Raw genomic sequence first — 9,111 nt, forward strand, 5'->3', positions numbered from 1 at the left:
CTCTGCAGCTGCCATATGCCCCAGGAGCCTCTGAAATAGTTTCAGTGGGACCGCTGTCCTGCCCTTGAACGAATACAAGCAGTTCAGGACCGACCGCGCACGTTCTTCTGTGAGGCGTGCTATCTGTTCGACCGAATCCAACTCTATACCGAGAAAAGAGATCCTCTGCATCGGGGAGAGTTTGCTCTTTTCCCAGTTGACCCGAAGGCCCAACAGGCTGAGGTGCCGGAGCGCCAGGTCCCTGTGCTCACACAACTGATCCTGAGACTGTGCTAGTATAAGCCAATCATCTAGATAGTTGAGGACGCGAACACCCTGCTCTCTGAGGGGAACAAGAGCCGCCTCCGCGACTTTCGTGAAGACACGGGGAGACAGGGACAGCCCGAAGGGCAGGACCTTCAGATCCCTCCATCTCTGGGTAACCCGTCTCAGGGTCGCTTGCTCTTCCGTTTACTGCCAGGTTTGACAGGGGCCTGAACGGGCGGGGCAGCCTGCCTACGCCCGGCTCCACAGCTCTGCTTGGCTGGAGGCTGCTGCGGCCGGTGGACGGGTGGAGGCAGCAGCTGTCTGCCGGGGCAGGATGTGACAAATCGCCTCAGTCTGCTTCTTTGCAGCTGAGAACTGCTGGGCAATGCTGATTGGCCTGATGAACCTGCAGTAACGCCATAGCGTGTAAGGCGGAGGCAGCTTCTCCACAAGCCAATTAAGCACCGCCGGTCAGACCAGACGAATGCCTACAGGCCCGGGAGGGGAGCGACGGTGTTCCACGCCAGGAGGAGGCGGTCTTAGAACACAACTTCATCGGTACCGACCATTCCACCGGGGGTATCGCCATATACCCCCTAGCTGCACCCCCAGCGAGGGTGGTGAGGGAGTTTCTGGCAGTAAAAGGTGCTGTCCATGACCTGGTGAGCTCCTCATGCACCTCCGGGAAGAAAGGCACTGAAGCGGGGCGCTGAGAACCAGCGAGAGCCACCCCGAGAAACCAATCGTCCAACCTCCAGGGCCCGGGACGCGGTGGAGGTTTCCACTCGAGCCCTACCCTCTCGGTGGCCCGGGAAAGCATAGCCGACATCTCTGGATCCGATTCAGGCCTTGCCACCATCCCGGAGGGTGGCAGCGCAGCCATAGCTTCCTCTCCAGAGAGCTCTCCCTCCGATGCAGTGATCGACATCCGGTCGTCGGGAGGCGCACCGAAGGATACCCCTGGTACGCTCTTTGAAGAGGGCCCAGCGCGTTCCTTTGGCAGCTCAACTGGTTGCGAAGCGCTAGAGGAGCGATGGTCCCCCGAGGGTTGGTTCCCTGAAGGGTTTGCCACCACTGTAACCCTCAGACCGCCCGTGCTACTGCCCGAAGTAGTCCACGCCTGGCTGCCGCCAGGACGAACACTAGATCGCGGCAGAGGCAACGGAGCTCCGCCCCCCTGGAGGAAACGGAGCCTGGCCCGCAGCTCTGAGATGGTCATCTTACCCCAATGGGAACATGACTCATCCGCGAATGCCACCTCAGCGTGTTTAATGCCCAGACATGTGAGGCAGCGATCGTGACCATCACCCGGCACCAGGTAACGACCGCATCCAGAAACGCACGGGTGAAACGGCATCTTTAAAAAGACGATCCGTCGTCTTTACAAAGACGCACCCGCTTATTGTACTCTTTTAGAGAAATTGGCTCTTTTAGGGAAATGCTCTTTTACGTGCATTTTTTCCAAACACAACAAACTTACACAGAAACATGCAATTTGTTGCAAGAAGATACATGACAAATGAAAACAATGTGTGTTCTAAAATCAGCTCAAAATATAAAACTATTTGATATCCTCTGTCTGAACAGATTTGTAGTCTGAAACGATGTGTACCCATCATACACTACACACTTTTCTGTTAAACCTGTCATCTCCAACTGCCCAAAACCTGCAGACTGACTCTCCAGACTTGTCCAGACTGCAAATCAGGCAAAAGTTATGTAGTGTATTCCATCCTTTACTTTCTTCTGTATGACACCAAAAAGGTGATTTTTTGGGACAGGGCCCTCATGAGATTTAAAACAAACTTAAAGGAAGAGTAAACAAATGTGTTCATAGACATAACAGCATCAAGTACATATAAAGTATTAAAAATCAGGAAGATTACATAATTTAACATACAGTACATATGGTGTGGAGCACCAGAGGTGTTTTACTTATGGTGTATTTACACTGTACATGTGGCTATAATTAACCTCAACTGGCTTACAATAACTCATTTCTCAATAACGCAATTTATTAAAATAGATTTTATATGCACGAACACAGCGATGACAAAACACACTTTTTGGCCTGCTACTTGGTGCCATTCTTGTGACAGAGCCCTCTTGACCCTAAACAAACATTCTGCCAGTAATCTAGTCATTAACTGCTTCCTGCTGCTTTAAAAACATTGCATCTAGGTGAGCCGCGAGGTAGAAGAGGTTTGCAAAAATAGCAGGGTTTGAATGTGGAGAACACTTCACGACACAGACATTTCAGTCTCAACAGCAGAGATGAACATACTGATCTCATGTCTATACATCAGTCAAACTTTCGTCATGACAACACACTCTCATACTCGGCAGATAAGAAAGGTCAGCGCAGATCTATGTGGGATTTACAGTCATGCATTTTACATGAATTGGGATCTGACAGATTAAACATTTCACCCCAAGCATAAATTTGGAGTGCAAAGGTTCCTTAAAATGAGGCATCTAATGCTCATGGAAAGCGATGAGATGGAGGTGACGTTGTGTTGAATATCTAATCTATGTATTAGCCAGTACATCACTGTGCTATATTTTGTAGGCTCCATATCAGTTGTCAGGGCAAGCAGTTTTTCCCTATTATTATGATGCAGTGCCTTCAGTTAAGAGTCATTAGCTGCAAGCAGAACAAACACCTTTTGAGAGAATCTGAGAGTCCCTCTAAGTCTGATGTTTTAAGCTGTCAGGCCTGTCATATTGATTTGAAGAGCTACGCATGACGCTTTCCGCTGGATGTTCAGAACTGCCTCTGAAAGCTGCATGGTGTCTACAAGAAACACCTCCAGTATAAAGTTTAAATAGCAGACACTGAAATGAGCGGTTTTAAGCTGACAGCATTTTCATTATTCCTTATTATTGGAGTACAAACAGTTCCCACAATCGCTGCTCAAAATTAAGCTGGCACTGCCATGTTTTTATTAATCACCTAATGTGTATTAAAACATCCAGTGCTAGCTTTTCTGTAAGTTCAGATACAAAAATATTGCATCGCAATTTCTGTGAATTGTGCTTTCTGGTTGCTGGCATGTGAAGGAAAGCTCTGCCTGCTGTGTGTAAGTCTAAGAGCTGCTCTCAGTCACCTCAGTGGAAATAATGTGAACAAGCAGTAAGTCCTGGTGAAGTAAAACAGAGCTGGCATAATGCTCATATTTAAACCTATGAAGTGATTCATCAGCAGGAACAGATGGCCTCTAAACAATAAACACTTCAATTTTTCCACCAGATGAATAAAACAAAGGGTGACAGGAAGACACACTGTTGTACAAAATTCATTCAGTTGTCATAAGATTATATTTCATACTACTACACTAGAAAAATAATTTGGTAAAAGTACTACATTTCTACATTTGATCGAATCCATTTTAATATTTTGTGGAGTATATCTTGAGTTTTCAAAATCTGAAGATCAATGATTATTTCAGACGATGTATTTCTTTACTTTAGTCACTGTACCTTCCATTGTTATGTATTTTGATATTTAATTGGGGTAGTTGATGTTGGTGATTGTCTATTTATTAAACTATTTATTAAACTCTTTAATTGTAAAATTGTTACAAATATGGGATCCTCATGTTATTCGTGTTATAGCCATGGGTGTAATCATGTCTTATGTAATGTATTGGTAGATGTTAAAATTTGTGTTATATACAGTACAAATGGAAATTGTTGAGCATTTAAATTGAATGTATAAATGTGTGTTTTTAAAGACTCAACATTGGCTAATGAATGATGACGTCAATATAATTAAGGATTTAAAAAGTGGGTGGAGGGAATTAATTATTCAATGCACTGAAGAAGGCCTTGAGCCGAAACATTTGTGTTTTGTCCTGCTGGTGATTAATGTAAAATAAAACTCTAAAAGAAGACTATTTTTATGACTGTGGATCATATAATTAAATAGACTGACGCAACCAAAATAAAATATTAAGTGACAAAAGAGTGCGGTGCAAACAGCTTTGTGGAAAGGTTCTATATTACACATTCGTTCAAACAAGCACAAATTCAGAATTTGTTTATTATTTTTTTATGTAGAAAGCTCTAACGTGTACATAAGTATTTCCATAATAGAATTGTTTGCTACATTTCACAATGAGTCAACTATTGGTAAAGGCTATTATCATTAACTAAAACTAAAACCATAAAAAAAAAAATTTCATTAACTGAAATAAACGTTAACAAAACATTAACAAATAAAATATTTAAAAATAAAAATTATAAAACTAAAATATAAAAATATAAAATACACTTAACTAACTAAAAACTATATAGACATAAAAACTAATAAAAATTACGAAAACACACAACAGAATTACTAAAACTTTACAATTATAATGAAAAAGATATCAAATATCATCTAATCTAAAATGTTAACGAAAACTATAATAGCATATCAATGACACTAAAATAATATCCTAAACTCGAAAAATCTTGTAATGTAATATTTATACCGATTTGAGTAAATTTCAAATGCAAAACAAATGAAGTAAAATCTGCCTGTATCTACTGTACACCCTAAGCGAGCAGCACAATTAGCATGAACAAATTAGATCTCTCCCATTATAATCAAGAAAGCTGCCTACAAGTCAGGAAAGCTATAGATATTATTGTGGGGCAAGCTAACAACACTCATAAAACAACAGAAAATATATTAGGAATACAATAGCTATGATATGAGATTAATGACCCATGCCATTAAAATCTAAGAACACTGAATAACATCTCATGATATTTGTAAAAACGCTGAACTGACCAAACCAGAATTTTCAGTAAGCAATAATTTCATTTGCTCACAGTAAATTTGTCTCCCACACTCTTCCTCCCCAATGGCTCAGAGCAATAATAAACTAAGCCGTTTTACTTACACTAGCTGGATAGCTTTAGCTGTAATAAGCCATCTCTGAACATGAACACCAAGTTAACAAAAGAAACTGTTCAAACTGTTCAACCATTAAATTACAAGCCTGCCTCTCAATCAAACTGTGACAAGTGTGCAGTTTCTCTGCAAGTGTGTTTATTGGTATGAAGTTCAGCAAAATACAGAATAACATCTGCAGTCATTCCTAATTGACTGACATTCGTATAGGGAAAAGATTTAACTTTTCAAATCACTTGCAGCTGTACAAAAATGCTGAGCATTTTGCCAAATCTGCAACATTTAGACAGTCTATGGTTATAAAAAGAAATTAGTACAGCTAAATATTTAAATGCTCTTGCCAAAGAGGTTCCTGACAAAGACCCCCAAAGCTAATTAGGCTGGAGAATGAAAAGCCCTCTTTGCTGCTGTGCAGTCATCCATGTCGGACAGTTAAAGGTTTGTGGATGTTCTTTCCATGGCCATGTGTGGGGGGCAAATCAATTTGGTTTATATTTAAAGGCAACAGCCATTCTGCACTTTGCTTCACAAAAGACCCATTACATCTCATTTCACATGGTTAAGTGGAATGGAGCCTCCCAAGCCATAGGAATCTTCATATCTTAGACACTGAAGAATATGAGTGGAGGGTCAATTGGCTATTTATAGTAAAATAAATACTTTGATCTGAATGGAAATTTAGTAAATCAAATAATTACCCTTCCTAATATGTGACAGGAGACCAGCCGATATTGTGAGAAGTACTTCACTGTGCTCTTTGAATGAAAACACAGCATCTGCCACATCAAAGTCAAAACGATAATCAAAACAGAAAGTTAACTCAAAACCTCTAAAATTCTTCTATGAAGACTGTAAAATACTTTAATACACAGAGTAAACACTGGCCAAATAAATGGAAATATTAGAAACTAAGCAACATATAAAACCATCATTTATCATTAACCTTAATCGACCCGCCATCTGTACCTCTACTTTACAATATTGGCCATAACAAACCATATTTAAACAGATGATGTAATGCATATTTTTCAAACTTGTTCAGTAAACAAGATACTTATTATCTGGACAAGCTCGGATGCTTTTCCCTTTTTGTTTATACTTCTTTTCTGTGTTTTCATGCCAAATGATCTTATAAGAAAGATCATATAGTGTCACATGATGATGACAACGTCAAGTGCAAGGATTGAACGAAACTGTAAGGCAAAATTATAGATTGAGACAGATGAGGGCTTTTATGTGGAGAGATGGGAGTGTTAGTCTGCCAGATGCAGCTAAATGCCATGGCTGGGATGGGTGGGGTGTTGGTGGTGAAGATGATAAGACTAAAATCGTTGGCTTTACACTTTAATCTGATTCTAGCAGCAACAGGAAGGCAAAGAGACATTTGCTATTGGCAACTTTGGATGCATATTGCTTAAAAAAAAAAGCTGTATATTTCCTTCGCCAGCATCAGCCTCGACATATAGTACTACAGGTAAAACCGAAAATGTGTTCACCCTACTGTAATACAAATCCACAGCCCTCACACTCCTAACCTTATACATAAACATTTACCATTGAATGGGAACAAAGTTTCCTTCTGGCCCTTTTCTGGCCTTGGGTTACTGATGATCCGGTCATCTGACTAAGCACAGAGCCATTACCTCAATCAGGGCTGTTAATGTTTCACTTCATGAAGCACAGCATGCATCTTCCTCAGTGATTCAGTACAAGGCCTCACATAAATGCTTTTCTACAGCAAAAGGACACAATGTCTAAAGAGGATTTAGGAAGCATTTCATTCAATACTATCTTAAGTGTCCTGATTGTATTGACTCATGTGACCATGAAAAATGATGGCTGCAGGTAATTTATTGCATTAATGAATTGCAATTAATTAGAAAGAAATTAATGCAATAACACAGTTAGAACAATTCATCTGGGCCTTGACCAGTATGGTCATTCCATAAAAAAGTGATTTTCCTTTAGAGCAATTCAAGGTTGAAGTACAACCTTTGTGTTTTCACGTGTTACACTTCACATCTTATTTAGAACAAATATTAATCGTAGAAGTATACAGATGAGATTTTCAGGAAAAAAAAAATCTAATATTACTGATAATACTGTAAACATGCTGTTATTTTACAAATATTATAGCAAAACATGAAACAAACCCAGATGTAAACTACTTACTTCTAGTCAATGGAGTTGGACGCACAATTCAAAATCTAACTCTCTGAACATATGGTCCAGCGTCTTCTGGTAAAATCTCAGATACACATTCCACCATGCATCTACAGAGATCTGAGGAACAGAGAAAATGATTCATTAATGTGAAGCAGGTTAAGGAAGTCAGACAGAGCACAGGGGACTGACCCAATTAAGAGTGTTTTTTGTAATGTACTTCCATATAGTGAGGAACGTCACATTTCATTTAGAAGCTACCGTAAACTGTTAAAGGCATTGAAAAAAAAAAAAACTATTTCTACTTAGCTACTTTCTACTTCTCCATTTATAAGTCTTTACCTGAACTCAGTAAGCCTTCAGGATCTTGGGTAGGGCTTTATCAATCAATGTTTTATCAGGAAAATATACTCTATATTTGAATCAATATTTCATCTATATTAGTGCTGGGCGATACACCGAATTATGCACACGTTATGAATTAAAAAAAAAAAAAAAAAAACGCCATACCGGTACAAGTGGCTACACAATGCTGTACCAGTACAGCATTGTGAACTGAGAGGAAATCCCTGTTAACTGCCCCAGAATTCTTTGGTAGTCATCAGATTTCATAATGCCATGCACACAGTCAAGACATCCAGTGCCTGAGGCAGCAAAGCAACCTCAAAATATCAGTGAACCAGAAGGATTTTGGCTTCCTCAGGTACGTTTTGGCAAACTCCAATCTGGCTTTTTTATGTTTCTGTGTCAGCAGCGGGGTCCTTCTGGGTCTCCTACTGTAGCATCTCTTTTCATTCAGATGGCAACGGATATTGCGAGCTGTCACTTGTTGTACCCTGTTCCTGCAGGTCAGCTTGAATTTGTTTGGAAGTTGACCTAGGTTCTTTATCCACTCTTTGAATCCTTTGCCTCTCAATCCTTTGTTGCAATCTTTTATTCATTTTTCTCTTTCATCCACATCCAGGGATATTAGCTACAGTGCCATGGGCTTTAAACTTCTTGACAATGTTGCACACAGTGGACTCATGAATATTAATATGTCTGGATACGGACTTGTAGCCTTGAGACTGTCCGTGCTTTTCCACAATTTTGGTTCTCAAGTCCTCAGACAATTCTTTACTCTTCTTTTTTTCTCCATGTTCAGTGTGGTACACATAGACACACAATACAAAGGATGAGACCACTTTTCCCCATTTTAATGCCGAGTTCACACTGCACGATTTTCAAAGTCGTCGGGTCGCATGCCAAATATTTCACGGGCGTCGGCGACGCATCGGCGGTTCCCTCAGATTGCATCTTTGATAATTCACACTGCGTGATTGTCACTCGCGTGAACGAGCACCGATTTGCCTCCGATTTCGGGCATTTGTCGGCGATTTTGCAAAACCTGTAGGCGAGTGAAAAATCAGGCTAAAATCGTGCAGTGTGAACTCGGCATAACTGGTTGCAAGTGTGATTTCTATATTGCCAGCACCTGTGAATTGCTACAGGTGAGTTTAATTACATTAGTATTTAATTACATAAAGATTTGGCTTTTTTTCCTCTGCTTTTTTGTGTTGTTCCAATGGAAACAAAAGAAATAAACATGAGAATACCAAAGCATTTGTAATTGCAACAAATTTCTGGGAGAAATAGTGCATTATCTGACAGAAATGCAGGGGTGCCAATATTTTTGTCCATCACTCTGTGTGTGTGTATATATATATATACAGTGGGTACGGAAAGTATTCAGGCCCCCTTAAATTTTTCACTCTTTGTTATATTGCAGCCATTTGCTAAAATCATTTAAGTTAATTTTTTTT

At 40.2% G+C, this 9,111-nt stretch overlaps 1 long non-coding RNA gene across 1 annotated transcript in view; it reads right to left on the reverse strand.

The window, feature by feature from the left end:
* The window catches only part of LOC107687046 (uncharacterized), a 25,288-nt gene that overhangs the window by 13,763 nt on the left and 2,414 nt on the right, over nucleotides 1-9,111 (reverse strand). The window contains exon 2 of the long non-coding RNA XR_001634086.1: nucleotides 7,319-7,429. This is a non-coding gene — a long non-coding RNA (uncharacterized LOC107687046). The remainder of the gene's footprint in view (nucleotides 1-7,318; nucleotides 7,430-9,111) is intronic.

The sequence above is a fragment of the Sinocyclocheilus anshuiensis genome, unplaced genomic scaffold, assembly GCF_001515605.1.
Source record: "Sinocyclocheilus anshuiensis isolate Anshui unplaced genomic scaffold, SAMN03320099.WGS_v1.1 scaffold2054, whole genome shotgun sequence".
Lineage (NCBI taxonomy): Eukaryota > Metazoa > Chordata > Actinopteri > Cypriniformes > Cyprinidae > Sinocyclocheilus > Sinocyclocheilus anshuiensis.